The sequence below is a fragment of the Cyprinodon tularosa genome, unplaced genomic scaffold (assembly GCF_016077235.1).
Source record: "Cyprinodon tularosa strain WSP-4 unplaced genomic scaffold, ASM1607723v1 ctg211, whole genome shotgun sequence".
Taxonomy (NCBI): Eukaryota; Metazoa; Chordata; class Actinopteri; order Cyprinodontiformes; family Cyprinodontidae; genus Cyprinodon; species Cyprinodon tularosa.
Genome location: NW_024038781.1, coordinates 472,696 through 490,164, shown reverse-complemented (window position 1 = coordinate 490,164; position 17,469 = coordinate 472,696). Strand labels below are relative to the sequence as shown.

At 37.2% G+C, this 17,469-nt stretch overlaps 1 protein-coding gene across 1 annotated transcript in view; it reads left to right on the top strand.

The window, feature by feature from the left end:
- Positions 1-17,469, top strand: part of lekr1 (leucine, glutamate and lysine rich 1) — a 108,664-nt gene that overhangs the window by 40,066 nt on the left and 51,129 nt on the right. The gene's annotated exons all lie outside the window — the stretch shown is intronic.

Genomic DNA, 17,469 nt, shown 5'->3' with positions numbered 1-17,469 from the left:
AACTTCAATTAACACTACAGATTGAGTGTGTAATAGCTAGCACTGAGGGAGTGCACATGCTTTCTTGGCTGTGTACATAATATAAAGTGTTTGTTGCATATATGCAACAATGAGCTAGCCTGGGTGCCATTCCGAACTTAGTCCCGCCCACAAGGTTTGAGGTCGGGAAGTTCGGTCTGGCTCTGCTCCATAGTAGCGCGAGTATGATCGCCCACCCTCTGGCGATCCAATCAAATTGTCAGGGCGGGCTTTATACGATGATGGACAGATGATCAACAGTAACGTAATCAACCACGTGACCAAAGCGCGCTTGGGCGACAACAACAATGGCTGCCGCCAGAGAGTTGAGGTGAGTAGATTCTGCTATTAGGTCTGTTCTAGAAGATATCGACAGCAAATTAATTTTAAAAGAGGAGAAGAGAAGCTTGATCACAGCTCATCTTCTTATTCTAGGCGAGCAACTGCACGCTTTGATTTTTGTTGACAACAACTATGCCTCGCTTAAGATACGTCACACACTCCGTTGCTCTTATTGGTTGTAGGTCTATCCAATTGAGTGCAGAGGCATTTTTTTTCCTGGTCCGTTCAAAACACGCCCCATAATCACAGCTCTATGGAGCAGTATCAGACTCATATTCTGACTAGAATTGAGTAGGACTACGTCAGGCTAACAATGAGCATCAGGTGATAAATTAGGTTCATGGTTTAGCAATACAACAGTGATATAAGTTCAAAGACTAATATGGCCTGGTTTTCTTTATCTTTTTCCATGTGTGTAAGGAGCAGTTTTAAGTGACTTTGTTATGATTTGACTACATTTGTCTCTGATGTACCTGCAAACTCTTAACCTGCATTATACTGCTGCATGTTGATGTCCATGGCACAAGGCTACAGTTTATAGTGATTTGGTTAGAAAAAAGAAAGATGTTTTAGTCAAGTTTAAAATGAGGGTGAGAGAGACATTCACACTCAAATAAAAACATAGCATTCACCATGCTCTTTCCTATGACCGTAAATGTTCCAGTGCTCTTCTTTATAATGAAATCAAAGTTTTGCTAAAGCTTTTTATTTAACATTTTTTTTTGTTCTAGCCCAAACTGCTGTTTAGTAAAGGGGATTCAAAAGTTTGAATGTATCTCCCAAAAAAACAGAATAAACGGAATAGCACTTAGATGTGTATACCGGTATATTCTTTATGTCTTAGGTAAAGAAGCAGCAAGAAGATAGTCTCAAAGCATTTATTTTCTATTACAGCTTTAGAAACAGAGGTATGCATCAGATGTCCGACACAGGTTTATTTTGGTGCATTTCAACTCCGCTGAGTTAAAACAGCATTGAAAAGTTAACTCCTCTACAGACTTATCCAGTTTTTGCTTTTTTTATTAATTGCTTTTAATTAAAGTGCTTCAGAGAACCAAGAAAACGTTAGTATAAAATAGACTAGTGTAAAAAGAATAGTTTTGAAATGATGTTTGGATTTTATCAAATGGAAAAGATATTTGAACAAGATTACTTTCCAAAACCTAATAATTAGTAGTGCCACTTTCTGAACTTCTCCCACAAGTTTGCAAACCAGGCACCGAGTAGTTTTATATAAACCTTGAGTGGTTTAAGATTTCAGGTAGTTTATCATTTGTAAGACAATATGTATGTGTGTGTATATAAATAAATATATGTATATATATATATATATATATATATATATATATATATATATATATATATATATATATATATATATATATATATATATATAGATAGATAGATAGATAGATAGATAGATAGATATGTGTTTTTTTAAGCTCCTATGAAATGTTGTGTGTATGAAATGCTTTCATATAAAATACTGTGAATATCTTTGTTCCCACCTCCTAAAGTAATGCAAAAATCATAAGTAACCTCCAAACAGATCAGAATCACTGATTAGTGCATTTGTGTTTATGCTTTTTGTGTATTAGAAAGTAGGGATGCACGATATTGGGATTTTGGTTGATATCCGATATGCCGATATTTTAAAACTCATGTAGCCGATAACCGATATCGATACCGATGTTAAAGCTGGACAAAAATAAGTAGTCATTGAAAATAGCAGTTTTGTTATCCATTCTGACACTTTGAAAAATAATATACTCAAATATATTTTTATATGCTGATATCAAATAGATTTTTAAAAACGCGGTATCGATCTATTTTACTTTTTAAAATCTGGTGAAATTTCATCGTTCTGTTGCAAACTCTCGTGATATTTTGCAAATTCTTGTGAGATTTTGTTAGTAAAATAGATCGATACCGCGTCAATATATCAACATTTTCGGGGGATTTCGTTAGCATAACGATGACGTATAGCAATATTTCATTAGTAAAAGAGATTGATATGGTGTTTTTAAATGGCAATATATCAGCATATGAAGATATTGTGATATTTTAATGTATCAATATTTTTTCCCTCGTCTTTAGAAGTTTTTAAGTCTGTAAAAAAGAAGTTTTTGAGGAAGAAATAGTGTTTTTTTCTTTTTTTTTTAGACTTTAGAATTTCAGAAGCTGATCAAATATCGGGTTAAATATTGGTGGGGTGGCCGATGTCCGATATTCAGTTTTCAGGCCGATACAGGCCGATACCGATAGGGGGCCGATTATATCATATAGCATCCCTATTAGAAAGGACATTTGCTCTCAAAATGTTATTAACATTTCATCTTTTGTAACAAGCTGCTCTCAGACTTCCAGGAACTTGACATCTATTAAATAGGACAACTTCCTTTTTGTAAGTTTGTGTTTCCCACAGTAGGTCACATGTACACCCACACATTCACGTTTTCAGATGAGTTTTTATTTTTGTCTTAGGTCTCCTACTTCAGCATATTTCAAGTGTTGTCAATCAAATAGCAGATGTGTGTACACAAACAGCCATCAAAGGCTAAGTTTGTTTACGGGGAAAAGTGTAGGGAAGGATTCCCCGCCATGACTCACAGAATGCTAGGAATGGCAGACATTATCTAAACTAGTATAGTATGACATGTTTCTTGAAGCCTAGTCGCAAACATTAGGCAGCAACCCCCTGCACCAGCAACATCATACAATATGGATTCTCAAATATAATACATAAGTGCTCAGTATAATATAAGTTTAGTAATAATCTCTTAACTCTCTGAAATAAGAACTTAGACATTTTTCCAATTAACTATGACAAATATACTGTATTTAAAGTCTGTGGGTGATGCTTTTGTGGTGTAACAAACTAATGTTTGGAACCTCAGTTAGCTCCCCTACTCGCTATTTTACAAAACGCTGTCATAAACCTCATTAACTTTGTAACTTTCGATGGTTTTAACTTGTATTAATAAAATAAGACTAATTAAATTTAGCCCTCTTCAGTTCCAGATTAGTTTTTATCGGTTTTACTACCAACGAAATATAATTGAATTGGCTCATTATATTTCTTTTTTTTTGCAGTGACCTTGTAAGCAGGTACCACAGCTGGTGTGCTCCTATGTCCAGCTGATGTATGTTGCTGTGTGTGTACAGTAAACTGGTGAGCCAGCTCACTCTGGCCTAACATAAGCTGATTATGTCTCCCAAAAATCTTGTCTCCTCTGTGCGCAATAAAAACAAACAGATAAACAAGCACGGTGTGAAAACTGGTGCTCAGGTCCATAAATTCTCTTTTGAGTTACAGGGTTATAGGCAAGGTAGAGATAATGCTAAATTACACAGAGATGTGTGAGAGTCCCTATAAAGTCATAGCAGAGTTGGGTGACCTAATGTCCTGATTTGTATGGGGTAGTCTCACATTTTTCAGTTGTGTCACAAAGTTAAGCTATTTCAATTCAGTTTATTTATATAGTGCCAATTCATAACGTATGTCATCAAAAGGCATTTTACAGAGACAATTTAACCAGATAATACAGTCAGATTGGTTGAGAATTTTCTATCTAAGGAAAACCTTAGCTAGAAAACCTTGCATCTAATGATTGACTTGACAGCAAACACTCACACCAAGAATGCTTGAAGCAAAAGGGGAGAGGAAAACTCCCTTTTAACAGGAAGAAGCCTCCAGCAGGATCAGGCTCAGTGTGAGTGGCCATCTTCCGAGGCCGTCTGGAATTCAAGGAGATATAGAAGCAGATATACAGAAAGAAGCAAGGATACAAAAGCTAACTGTTAACCACCTACAAAGGGGGCACCGTCAAGCAAACACACAGGGAGCATAAAGTTTGAGGTTGAACTAACAAATACTACCAAATGGGAAAATGGAGAGCTGATTGTATCGAATCATTGACTTGCAGGACAGACTCCTCCTTGATTAGCTGGTGCCACAATATTCTCTTGCATTTTGAGGTTGACTCTACAGCAGTCCCTCACACCGACCGTGCATGCAGCGACAGTGGAGAGAGAAACTCCCTTTTAACAGGAAGAAACCTCCAGAGGAACCAGGCTCAGTGTAAGCGGCTTTCTGCCGAAGCCAGTTGGACTGGGGGTTCAAGGAGAAGCAGATATACAAAACAAAGGATGCCACCTATCTATACTAGTCTTTTCAGGTTTATAATTGTTATTTAGGACTTTGCTGTTATGTGACAGCTAATAAAACTATGAATCTGATTTGATAAATAAAGTTATTTTCTTTACTTATGTTTGCCCCATTTAATTTATATTGATATTGTTTCCTGAGAAAGTTGTCATCTTTATTTTGACTGTTTTCAGAAATATTTACTTTTCCATTTCAATATCTGTTTCCTCTTATCTAATCCTCTGGTTTGATCCTATTTAATTCCAGCATGTTAAGAGAAGGAACTTTGACACGGTTAAATGTGCAGCTATTGTTGAAAAACACGACTGTTAGCTCTACAACAACACACCCTCCTTACAAACCAGTTACCTGAACCAAATGAAAATGTCACCTGTCAGTCAGTTTTGGTATGTGGCTTTTTTTTTGTGTCTATAAAGAGAGTGGAGCAGGTAAATGCAAGCTGGGAGAGACAGTAACGCTCACGTAGGATTTAAACTCAGTTTTCAAATACCTGCAAGACAAGTATAAATATAAACTAGCTAAAGATATTTCAATCCTACCATGGAAACACAAGATGGTAAGAGCAGAAGATCTCATTTATACCATGTTTTTTTTTTTTATATATAAATGACCTAAGTTTGAATTTCCATTTTTACACAACCAAACAAGTATTGGTCGAAAAGCCAAAGTGGACCTTGAATAACAAGAGGTTTTTATTTTACAAACCTCTCAATTCAAGGAAATATGAAGTATTTTTAATTTACAATGTTATCTTAAATCATAAAGTAAAACAGGAAATTGAAAAGTTACAACAAAAGAACGTGTTTATTTTTGGAAAGTTTTTTTCCGTTCTTCCAGCAGCTCTTCTTTGCTTTTTCTTTTCTGGAATTCGCTTAAAGCTACAGTGTGTAATTTTCAGCGACATCTAGCGGTCAGACTGCAGACTGCAGCAACATTAAAATCTCCCCCCCACCGCTTCTCCCCCCTAACATTACGGCGAGCGTAACGGTACAAAATGTCTTCCACGACGTCCGCATCACCTACCTTCTCAAGTGATGAGGTTTCTTTACATAGATAATTTTACTTACTTGTGGTAACTGCAGGGACATGCCTACGGACCGGGAGAGGATATGCTGTGGCCAGGATCCAGCTCACTGTTGGTAATGGGCGATCTGGCAATCGCTAGTTTGTTGGCTCTGCGCTGCCGTAGCGCAAAGATGTCTGCGTCCATGGCTGCGAGACCCGCTCCTATGTAATTATAAATAACGAATTCTAAGGCAACGCAAATATTAAGGTTAAGAGGCTGAGCTCGTAGATGATGATAAATAACATAGTTATGTATAATATATTACATTTCTGACTGTATATCCCTGTAATTATTACACACTGTAGCTTTAAGTACCTCTTTTTGGTATCCATCGTCGCTAACACATTGTACGTAACGGTTAATCTACGCTCTGGATTACCCATAATTCCAAGTCGTAGTGTAAAAAATAAAATACTCAAATATATTGTTCTTTTAAAATCTTTATTGCGGTTTGAAACATATTAAACGACTGTATTTTTTACCACCCGTCTAATGAACTATACACAGTTATTAACATAATAATTAAAAGTACCACTGTCTGCTTTGCTGGTGTCGTGTTTAAGCGGCTCACCATTATATTGAAATCTGGCATGTGTTGGTGTATAAATATGGTCCGGTCAGAAAAAATTGTATCAGGTGGGTTTAAGATGAATTTTTCGCACCATTACATCTGCAAAGAGAGGTCCTAGTCCACAATTGCATAGGGGTCCAACCAGGTGTCAGTGACGGGGCCCCTAAGCAACTGCAGTCTTCTTACCGATAGTTACGCCATTGGTCACAAGGATCCACAGTGCCACAGCAATTTTCTCCATCTCACTGACCAGTGTCTTGTGAGAGAGGATACAGACAAAGAACCCTTCTAGCACTGTTCCTTCTGTTTTTGTTAAACTTAGCGGAAAACTCCAAAAACTCCAAAACCATGGTGTGATGGCATGGGATATAAAGGTATTTGTCATGAGAAATGTAGGAATAGCTGTATTGAAGGCGGAAATGTGTGCGCAGACCCTGCACAGTATCTTCACAGTCCGTTCAAGTATGTTGGGGCCGTAGAAAAAAACAATGCAATACCATTACCAGCAGACCCTCACCTGCCTAACATTCAGCTGCTTCTATAAGTTTTAAACTCTGCTAACATGGGTAGTACATCTTTAAAAAAATTAACAAATTTAACAAAAGCAGCTTTCCCAAGTCAAACAAACTAAAAAAAAGAAACACCAAAAAATTACACAAGCCAACTCCACTAACGCTACAAGCTAACGTTATGATACAAGTCAAAAAAGTCAGAAAAGCTTTTGTATCTGCAACACTTAAGTGGTTAATCTCCTGACATGAGCTAATGTTATCTGTTTAAACATTAACTTCACAACAACCTAATGACGTTTTTTGTCAGTCTGAGCTTCCTGTAGAGATGTGCTTACTAAGCACTGAGTATTAAACCACACTGTGCTCCATTCTGCAACGATACAAATCAACACAAAAAAAATTGCAGAGTTAAATTAGCAAGGACTAAGATTTGCCTCTTTTATTAGGTTCCTAAGTTTGGATCTAGTTTTATTCAGTGAGTAAGAAGAAAGGGAACAAGAGGCAAAATTGAGGAGATGTTTTCCTCTTGAGAAGGCATAGTAGTTGAAAAAAGGATCAAGGGGTAAAGCCATTTTTTCAAATAAAGAAAACCAGATAGAATAGGGGCAGACAGCTTTGCCAACTGATGACAGGCTGAAACATATCACGTAACTTGCGCATGCTTGTGGCATTGAGAGAAGCGTCTGGGAATTTGACACGCTCGGCTTATTTCCCCCCGGCTGGCTGGTCACATGCCTGAATCCAGCAGTGAGCCTTGATGTGAGCCTATATATGCCTTCACCTAACTTTCTGCCTGTTTGTGTGAGTGAGTGTTTGGAAGCGCTAAATACACCAGCAGAGGGGAGGATAATTACCCCTGTGCACAGAATTAATCAAAATCTCACTTGGCAGGTATTAAAGGAGCTGTCATAAAAATGTGTGAGAGAAGGCACGTAGAGACACACACATGCACACACCTGGGTTGTGGATGGTTATGCTGATAAGACCACTCGCAGGTGGGAAAGCCGGATTGGAGAAGCAAAATGATAGATGGGACAAAGAGGCATCTATCTGTAACAAGGAAGCACTTGGAGTGAAGCTGTAGTTGTGGTTTTACTCCAATTTCCAGTTTCCACTAGCAACCTAACAAACAATGCTTCAGTCACCATACTGTTAATTCCCCTCTGTTTGTGTATGGGTAACATGTAATATCTGCTAGGAGCCGAAATGAGCAGCCGTCACAGCCTGCTTGTGAGGTATCAGTAGAAATCCAACTTCCAGTCCATGTTACCACATCGAACAAACAGACTATCTCTCTTTCTTTCAGACATACAGTCTAAGATTTCTGTGAATAAATAAGTTGCATAAATGGAGAGCTCTCCTTTGTGGAGGATCTCTGATCAGCTCTAATGGCTACATTTCATCAGTCAAGACAACACAATCATTCATAATAGCATCTCTTCTGTCAGTTTTTGTGTATATGTACCAAACGACTCTCTTTTACAATCGCACACGGTAGCACACATGCCCACACACAAACACCCACACCCAAAGTCACACTCGGTAAGACAAGTCTTTTTTGATAATCGGATTTGATGAAACAGTAGCATAGCAACCAACAAACACAAATAAAACACATACAAACATGTTGTAATTCATAATTTTAATGGGGAATGACAGGCTGTGAGAAAAAAAGGTATTCTCTGACCCCTCGGCTAATTTGGTTAGATGTTATACGATATTACACTATGCACCTCGTACTCTGTCCATTTCTCTGTGTTCGCTCATTTATTTGGTTGCTATTTTGATGATTGTTGTTCTGGAACCCCTTACGAGGTTATTGTATTACTAAAACAAGGTAAACAAGCTAGTTTTATTTGAAACATCCGCACTTACAACATAAACATAGCACTCTTAAATATATTACTCCAACAGCAGTATGATACACCTTACATAAGCATAGAAAAGGCCGGAAATACTGTATGTTTAAATGTACATCTACTTTAATTTCCTCTTTCTATTCCCTTCTAGCTCTTTTTTTTTCAGAAGGTAATTTGAACGTTTGTTGATGACAGAAATGTTATTGCAAGCATACACATCACAGATTGGGATTTATGACTTTGGCTCAAGCTACACAGGAGCACCCTTTAATTGAACTCAGGTTCTAAAGTGGTTCTACAGTGGACTCAAATTTGGGGCCTAAAGACTTGAGACATGACTCGAATTTATGCTTTATTGTTTCAAAAGTTGAATAAAACTCAAGATTAAAAATTTTGACTTGCCTTTGTATAGCAAAGTCTTTAGGCTTGACTTAAACTCATACACTAAAGACTCCAATTATGAACTAAAAACTAAGGACTTGGCTCCGACTCGCGTTCTGGACCTAAGACTCATTCTACAAAGTCTAAAAACTTGACCTGGACTTTACCCGGAATAAAGAAAATTTAATTGGATTTACTTAAAATCTTATGTATGATCAATTTGATTGTAGGATCTGGTTAAATTGTAAAGTGCCTTGAGATGACAAGTGTTGTGAATTGGCGCTATATAAATAAACTGAATTGAATTTTAAAATGTCTTAAACACTAAAAATTGAAGATTATGTCAACACCTTTTTAGCTAAGAGTGTTGTAGGCCAACAAAATATAATACATCTGATGAAATAATGTTCAAATCAGTCCTCTGGAAGTTAATTGAAGACCAGCACACTTTAAAAACAATTGCAAACAAATCATCAACAGCAGCATTATTACTCCCATATGATAATATTCTACTTTCATTCATTTTCTCTTTTTCAGCACAACCGAAAATTTGATTATCCTATTGTAATGAATTAAACATTTAACATCAAATAAAAACATGATTGTCAACAGGGGATGCACTGCACAGTTTCATATTTGAGGAAAAAGAGGCAGACAGTTTTTTCACAACAGGCTTTTACTGAGATTAATATAACAGAACAAAACGACATGTAAAATTTTGTGCCCACTCATTGGAAATAAATTTGCTGGAGGATGTTCAGTTTGACTTTGTGACGCTGGCCTTTTTCCCATACCTCAGAAAAAAAGCTAACTCTCTCCTCAGCACACACCTGGAAACCAGAAATTATTTGATTTGATAGGTCATGGTAACACTGAGACCTACATTAGCATAGTTGATGTGAGGTTCTGTCTGTTTGTATGTGTGCTTCAGTGTTTCTGATGTGTCCTGATGGGGCTTTCGACTTGGGATTCTGGTAGGGGGTACTCTAATCTGACATGCACTCGCTGGCTATGCCCTACCTATTTATTCCTCTGACAGCCACTGCCTGGGGAACAGGAGAAAAAGCTCATGCACGAAAAGCACACACAAATTCATCTGCAAAACACAGAGACAAGGAATACCACTGCTCAAACACAAGTGGGATGCTGCACTCCCCTCTGTAGGCAATGTTCTTTCTGATCTTGCTTTGAGCTTGGCTAGTACAAAGGGGTGAACAACACTGCATGAAAAGTGGGATTTTCGTCAATATACGGCACTGTAGATTGTCGTGGAATTTCAGGTTAGCGGCAGTTTACGGCAATTTGCAACCTTCGCCGAAAACTCCCGTAAATTGTCAGAAATTGACGTGGAATTTCTTAGGCAGTGTTCCCCCCATGCCTCCCCCCCATGGAATTCTAGGGGAGGCTTTAACATGTTAATGAACATGCTGTGAGCTATACAAATGCAAACATTTAAGATAAAAAATAAAATGTTGTCTGTCAATATGCTCAATTCACAATTACTTAAGTGGAAAAGTTTCAAGAAATGATTCTGAGATGATTCACTTTATAACATGGCGCATTATCCTGTTGGAAGTAGCCATCAGAAGATTGGTACACTGTGGTCATAAGGTCATAGGTCAGCATGCTAAATTGGTTTTAAGTGGCCCAAAGTGTGGCAATAAATATCCCCCAAATAGATGGTAGAAATAGATCAGGCTCAGTATAGCCTAATTATAGACTCTTACATTTTAGCTTGAATTGATTTATTTAATTAAAGTACGCTAGATTACTGTGTATGCAAATGTTATGTAAAAAAAATACACAAAATAATTTACTTCAAAAATTAGTTTTAATCAGAATCAGTTGGCTGTAATGGTTAATTTTTTTTTTTAGATTTCCACTTTTTTTTTTTTTTTGTTATTGAATATATAAGAAAACAATAACAATCTCAAATAACAAGTCAATAACAAATATTTCAATACAAGAAGAAATATCACAACTCCTGCTTTTGAAAAATAAAATTAAATGCACAGGCTGGAACAAAGTATAAAATAAAATAAAATAAATAAAAATAAATAAAATAATAATAGTAGTTAAAGTAAATTATTCAGTGGGGACTACCAACTGAAATTCTTCAATTAACTCAAACAATTTAATTGCATTTAAATTCTGCATCTTTCTCAGACATCTTTTGAAAAGGGAAAGTTCATTTTTGAGAGCAGAGATTGAGAGGGAGCATTTTGCATAGCGACATTTATGGATATAATACTTTGTTACAATTATTAGAATATTGATTAAAAATTCCAAATTTTTTTTCTTTAATGGATAAACCGAATTGAATGTTTTGCCAGGAAATAAAATCTAAATTTATTGTTTTAGAAGACAGAAAGGTTCGAAGTTGATCCCATAAGTTTAATACTTCTTTACATTCATAAAAAAGATGTTTAGTTGTTTCCAATTGACTTGTACAAAAGCCACAATTCTCAACATTAAACTTAAATCTCTCTCTTAAAAACTCATTTGAAGGATATATGTTATTTATTATTTTAAATTGTAATTCTTTATATTTAGGAGGAATTGGGAATTTCAAATAATTTGTCCTAATTTTGACTATCATAGATTTCTTAAAATTTTGTAAGAGAGCTGTGCTTTTTGTTCTTCCTGGGTACATATTATTTATAGAATATTGATTCAAAAACTTGTTGTTGCATTTATTATCTCTAATGTCCACCTGCTCAAATTCAATCTTATGGAGACAAACAATTGCAATTGCAAACAATTTATAGGTGCATTACCGCCACCTTCCAGAATGGAGCGACGCGAGCTCTTCTCGCGAGTCCTTCCGTATAACAATGACGTCGTATGTGATTGGAGGAGCCTGATGAGCCTTCGGCCCCATCGTCCAATCACGTGTGAGCTTTTGTGCACTACGACTTCTCGCGAGACCAGCATATTAGCAGACATGTTTGTGTTACTACACTTAGAAGAACTTAATCTCCAGTTACCGTGTTTGTATTTTGTTGTTACGTGAACAATGGCTGCACGACGTCTCGCGTTCAACTCGCCTCCAACTGCTCTTAGTCCACAACTTTCGGCCAGCCCGCAGACTGACGAGAAGAAACTGCTGATTGCTATCAGCGGACTGTCTCGTCAGCTTGCCCAACGACTGCCGACATGAATGAGCGCTGGAGAATTCGATGCACTCCAGGTTGTAGTCCATAGAGGACAAGATGGCGGCTCGGCAGTCGAGCAACTTTGCGGGATATACGAACTCGAGGAAGAGAAGACGGGTGCACAACGCCACGCTAGCGGTAAATATAAGTTCGATTACTGGTAGCTATGCTAAAAGCAGCCTAGCTTAGCTAGGCAAGCTAAAGGCAACCTAGCCTAGCTAGGTAAGCTAAAAGCAGCCTAGCCTAAAGCTTTATTAAAGTGTATTTTTTGTGATTCACAGGAATCAGTATGCCGTCTTAACAACTCGGAGACTAATTGCAGGCGCTATGAACCGGAGCAGGGGTAAGGTTTAAAGAATATGCTTTCATTCTGCGGTAAAAGGACATGGATACCGACCATAGCTGTACTTTTTTTTTTCTCACAGACTACAGTCGCCTCACAATGAGGCGGTGACCTCCTATTTGCTCGGATTTGCACGATGTTGATAAAGACGACATTGTGTGTAAGTGACTTGTTTTAATGTTTTCTCCTTCCTTGTTACTGTGACTTGCGTTTGATTTTATTTTTTTTTATTCATACCTCTCATTTGTTTTCCAGCTGCCTGTAAGACGTATTATGAGACGGTATGCAGGAGCTTCAGATACACGCTGCTAGCCAGCACGCTGCGTGCGGAGGCTGCCAGGCTATCTGCTCGGAGTCGGGACAGAAGAAAGATGGTAAGACTTTATTTGGTGACTATTTTTCAGGTGCATTGATAGATGTGTTGTGTCCGTATGCAGTGCGCTGATTCATTGTTTTTTTTTTTCAGCTGCTGAAGGCGAGGCAGAGTGTGTTGGCAGATGAGGAAGTGGAACTCTGGAAGTCCGCCGTCGTCGGCGGTGTCTCTGGATGGATTGTACGGTCGCCGCCATTTCGTAGGCCGGATCTCACTGAACTCTGTGTTAAGCTGCGGTCCCGGTTAGAAGCGATGCCGAAGTACAGGGCCACGCACAGTATGCGTCTGCACATCGGACCTGCCTCGGAGGGAATGCTGCCTGTTACCTCCAACCCCGATGAAGCAAACGGACCGTTCACGGAGTTTTAATTTTTAGATACGCATGTGTTTGGATACGCGTTGTATATAGTTGTGTGTGTTTTAATAAAGCTCTTTCTTTGCATAAACAGCTTCCTGGCAAATGTTCATTTCCTGTATAAATTCATTCATGTCCTTGATGGTAGCATAATAATTGTGTAGTAGTGTAGGATAACATAAATACACAGCATATGAATGAATAAATATATGAATGAATAAATATATGAATATATATATATATGAATGAATAAATATATATATGAATAAATATATATGTAAATATATATATATATGCCAACCAATCACGAGCGACTTTACTTGTTTAAAAGGAAGCGGTTCCGTCCAATACTCAGTAAGAAAATTAAAGCCTGGCGTGGCCACGTGTGGTTTTGCTGCCAATCACGAGCGATTTTACTTGTTTGAGAATAGTGGTTTCAGCCAATACTGAGAAGGTTATTCAAGCCAGACCTGGCCAGCCGCGCGGGTTTGCTGCATTCATATGCTAATTAGGGCCATTAGTACAGCTGATCGCTCTCCACATACGTCAGAGTCCGTTTCCGACAATTTGTGGCACGACAAACGCGGACAAGCACGGGTTGCAAATTGTCGGAAACTGACGAAAATCAGGCAGATCTGCGGGAGTTTACGGGGGTTTACGGGGACGAAAATCTCACTTTTTTATGAATGTAAAGAATGTAAAGAAGTATTAAACTTATGGGATCAACTTCGAACCTTTCTGTCTTCTAAAACAATAAATTTAGATTTTATTTCCTGGCAAAACATTCAATTCGGTTTATCCATTAAAGAAAAAAAATTTGGAATTTTTAATCAATATTCTAATAATTGTAACAAAGTATTATATCCATAAATGTCGCTATGCAAAATGCTCCCTCTCAATCTCTGCTCTCAAAAATGAACTTTCCCTTTTCAAAAGATGTCTGAGAAAGATGCAGAATTTAAATGCAATTAAATTGTTTGAGTTAATTGAAGAATTTCAGTTGGTAGTCCCCACTGATTAATTTACTTTAACTACTATTATTATTTTATTTATTTTTATTTATTTTATTTTATTTTATACTTTGTTCCAGCCTGTGCATTTAATTTTATTTTTCAAAAGCAGGAGTTGTGATATTTCTTCTTGTATTGAAATATTTGTTATTGATTGATTGATTGATTATTTGAGATTGTTATTGTTTTCTTATATATTCAATAAAAAAAAAAAAAAGTGGAAATCTAAAAAAAAAATTAACCATTACAGCCAACTGATTCTGATTAAAGCTAATTTTTGAAGTAAATTATTTTGTGTATTTTTTTGACATAACATTTGCATACACAGTAATCTAGCGTACTTTAATTAAATAAATCAATTCAAGCTAAAATGTAAGAGTCTATAATTAGGCTATACTGAGCCTGATCTATTTCTACCATCTATTTGGGGGATATTTATTGCCACACTTTGGGCCACTTAATACCAATTTAGCATGCTGACCTATGGCCTTATGACCACAGTGTACCAATCTTCTGATGGCTACTTCCAACAGGATAATGCGCCATGTTATAAAGTGAATCATCTCAGAATCATTTCTTGAAACTTTTCCACTTAAGTAATTGTGAATTGAGCATATTGACAGACAACATTTTATTTTTTATCTTAAATGCAAATTTAAAAAAAAATAATTACTGCTCTAAATGTATTGCTCTGTCAGCTAAAGATCTGTTTTGGTCTCTATACTTTAATTAAATAAATCAATTCAAGCTAAAATGTAAGAGGCTATACTGAGCCTGATCTCTTTGTATCAGAGATTTTCTTACCCAGAAAGATGTCGGGGTAAACCCCCCCCTGCAACCCTGATTTGCATTTGTATAGCTCACAGCATGTTCATTTACATGTTAAAGCCTCCCCTAGAATTCCATGGGGGGGAGGCATGGGGGGAACACTGCCTAAGAAATTCCACGTAAATTTCTGACAATTTACGGGAGTTTTCGGCGAAGGTTGCAATTTGCCGTAAACTGCCGCTAACCTGAAGTTCCACGACAATCTACAGTGCCGCATATTGACGAAAATCCCACTTTTCATGCAGTGTATTGACACAAAAAGGAGATAAGTCCTACAAAGCTGAAATACGTGCAATTATAGATAAAGTATTGTTTGCACAGTGTGCAGCGGGTTGCACTGTTCCCTTGCAGCAAGAATGTTTCAGGTTCGGTTGCTGGACTGAGTTTGCATGTTCTCCCTGTGCATGCATGGGTTCTTTCCGGGTACTCCGGCTTCCTCCCACAGCCCAAAAACATAACGGTTAGGTTAATTGCTTCTGCAATTGTCCTTAGGGGTGAATGTGTGTGTGCGCATGGTTGTGTGTCTTTGTGTTGCCCTGCAACAGACTGGTGACCTGTCCAGCCTCACAATTCATTACAAGGACAATTCAAAGCACTTTACATGAATGAATCAATAAAATAGAAGAAAAAAAACAGCAGAATAAAAGCAAATAAAAATATGAGCATGATAGTAGTACAACTATTAAAACAATTAGACCACAACCTTAAACTAATAATACCTCAATTAACAGTTTAATTCAACAATCAAAGGCAGTTCTAAACAATCAGATTGTTTAACTTTGACTTAAAAGAACCCAGGCTTTTAGCACTTTTCTAGTCTTCTGGGAGTTTTTTATAAATAAGTGGAGCATAGGAACTAAATGCTGCTTCTCCATGTTTGGTTCTAGTTCTGGGTGTGCAGAGTTGACAGGAACTAGAGGACCTGAATGGTCTGGGAGGTTGATACACTGACAATAAATCTGTTCTGTATTTTGGTGCTCATCCATTCAGTGATTTAAAGACTAACAGAAGGGTTTTAAAGTCTATTTTCTGAGCTACAGGGAGCCAGTGGAAGGACTTCAGAACCAGGCTGATGTGCTCTGCTTTCTTAGTTCTAGTGAGACCAGGGGCAGTAGAGTTTTGGATCAACTGCAGCTGTCTTATTGACTTTTTAGGCAAAGCTTTGAAGACCCTAATGCGGTAATCAAATCTACTAAAGGTAAACGCCTGAATGAGTTTTTCTAGATCCTGCTTGGACATTAGCCCTTTAATCCTAGAAATGTTGAAAAATTATGGAGGATCCACATATTGACCTGTTCTAAGCATGAAATACTAACACAGTCCATCCAACTGTCATTATTCAAAGTAAGTTTTAGTATCACCTTGTTCTGTGTCATAGAGTGTAAATGTAGGATCTGTACTAAATGTGTTGCCATGTAGAGGCATTTTTCATGCGTCTTTTGAAAAACCTTTAAAATATGCAATTTTTAATAAGGCCTGACACCTTTACAAAGCTTCTTGAGTTTTAGGTATGTTAAGAACTTCAAAAATTCATTTGACTGAAGTAAGATAATAATAACCCCTACTGGTACAGTATTCCTTTGGAGGGCATATCAAAATAACACACAAAAGAGTTAGCTGGAATTGAACACCGGGTACACACTGCACCAAAGTAGCTTCACTCTAGGTACCTCTAGGTTTGAAAGGAGAAAATTTGAGTAAAACAGAGTTGATGCAAAGGACCGATTTTTTTCCTTCTATCCCCGTGTCAACTGAGAATTAAATTGGTTATTTCATGGTATATTTCTTAGTTAATGCTCCCTTAAGGGAAATGTTTCAGAAGACAAATAGATTTTGACAGCACTGCATGTTCTTGAACTCATACCCATATATGAAACATCACAACAGCAGAATTTCACATGAATACCCTGTTAGGTGAATTCAGAACTGGTTTATTGATGCATCTAAACTTGAATTTCTAATAATGTTGTATTATGACTTAACCCATGTAGTCATAAATAAAATTTGAAAGTGACTAATTAAATGGAACGTTAAGCTTAAATTCTCTCCAAGTGCGTGTTGTTCTCTGCACGGTTGCGGTCTGCAATTTACAAAACCCTTACCGAGGTAATTTCCACCTCCTATGTGCTCACCTATCTGCGTTTATTTCTCTGAATGTCCTTGACAAAATATGCAGGTGAACTGATGTTATTATTTAAGCTTTTTAATCCATCTGTTTCTATAACTCTATAGATTATCTACTGCATATCTAGTCAGCATCAATAGAATAAATATAAGAATTTTACGGATGAATATTAGTATGAAAGTGGAACCGCAATACATTATACAGTACGACTGCGGCATTGGTCACACTGCAGTCCTTGTGGTGTTTTATACAGTGTATGTTTGCCTTACAATCATTGTAGGATTAAATGGGAGAGGGCATACGAAAAGTCCACTGAAGGGATGGTCTCACTATATTTATTTATTTATTATTTATTTAACTTCA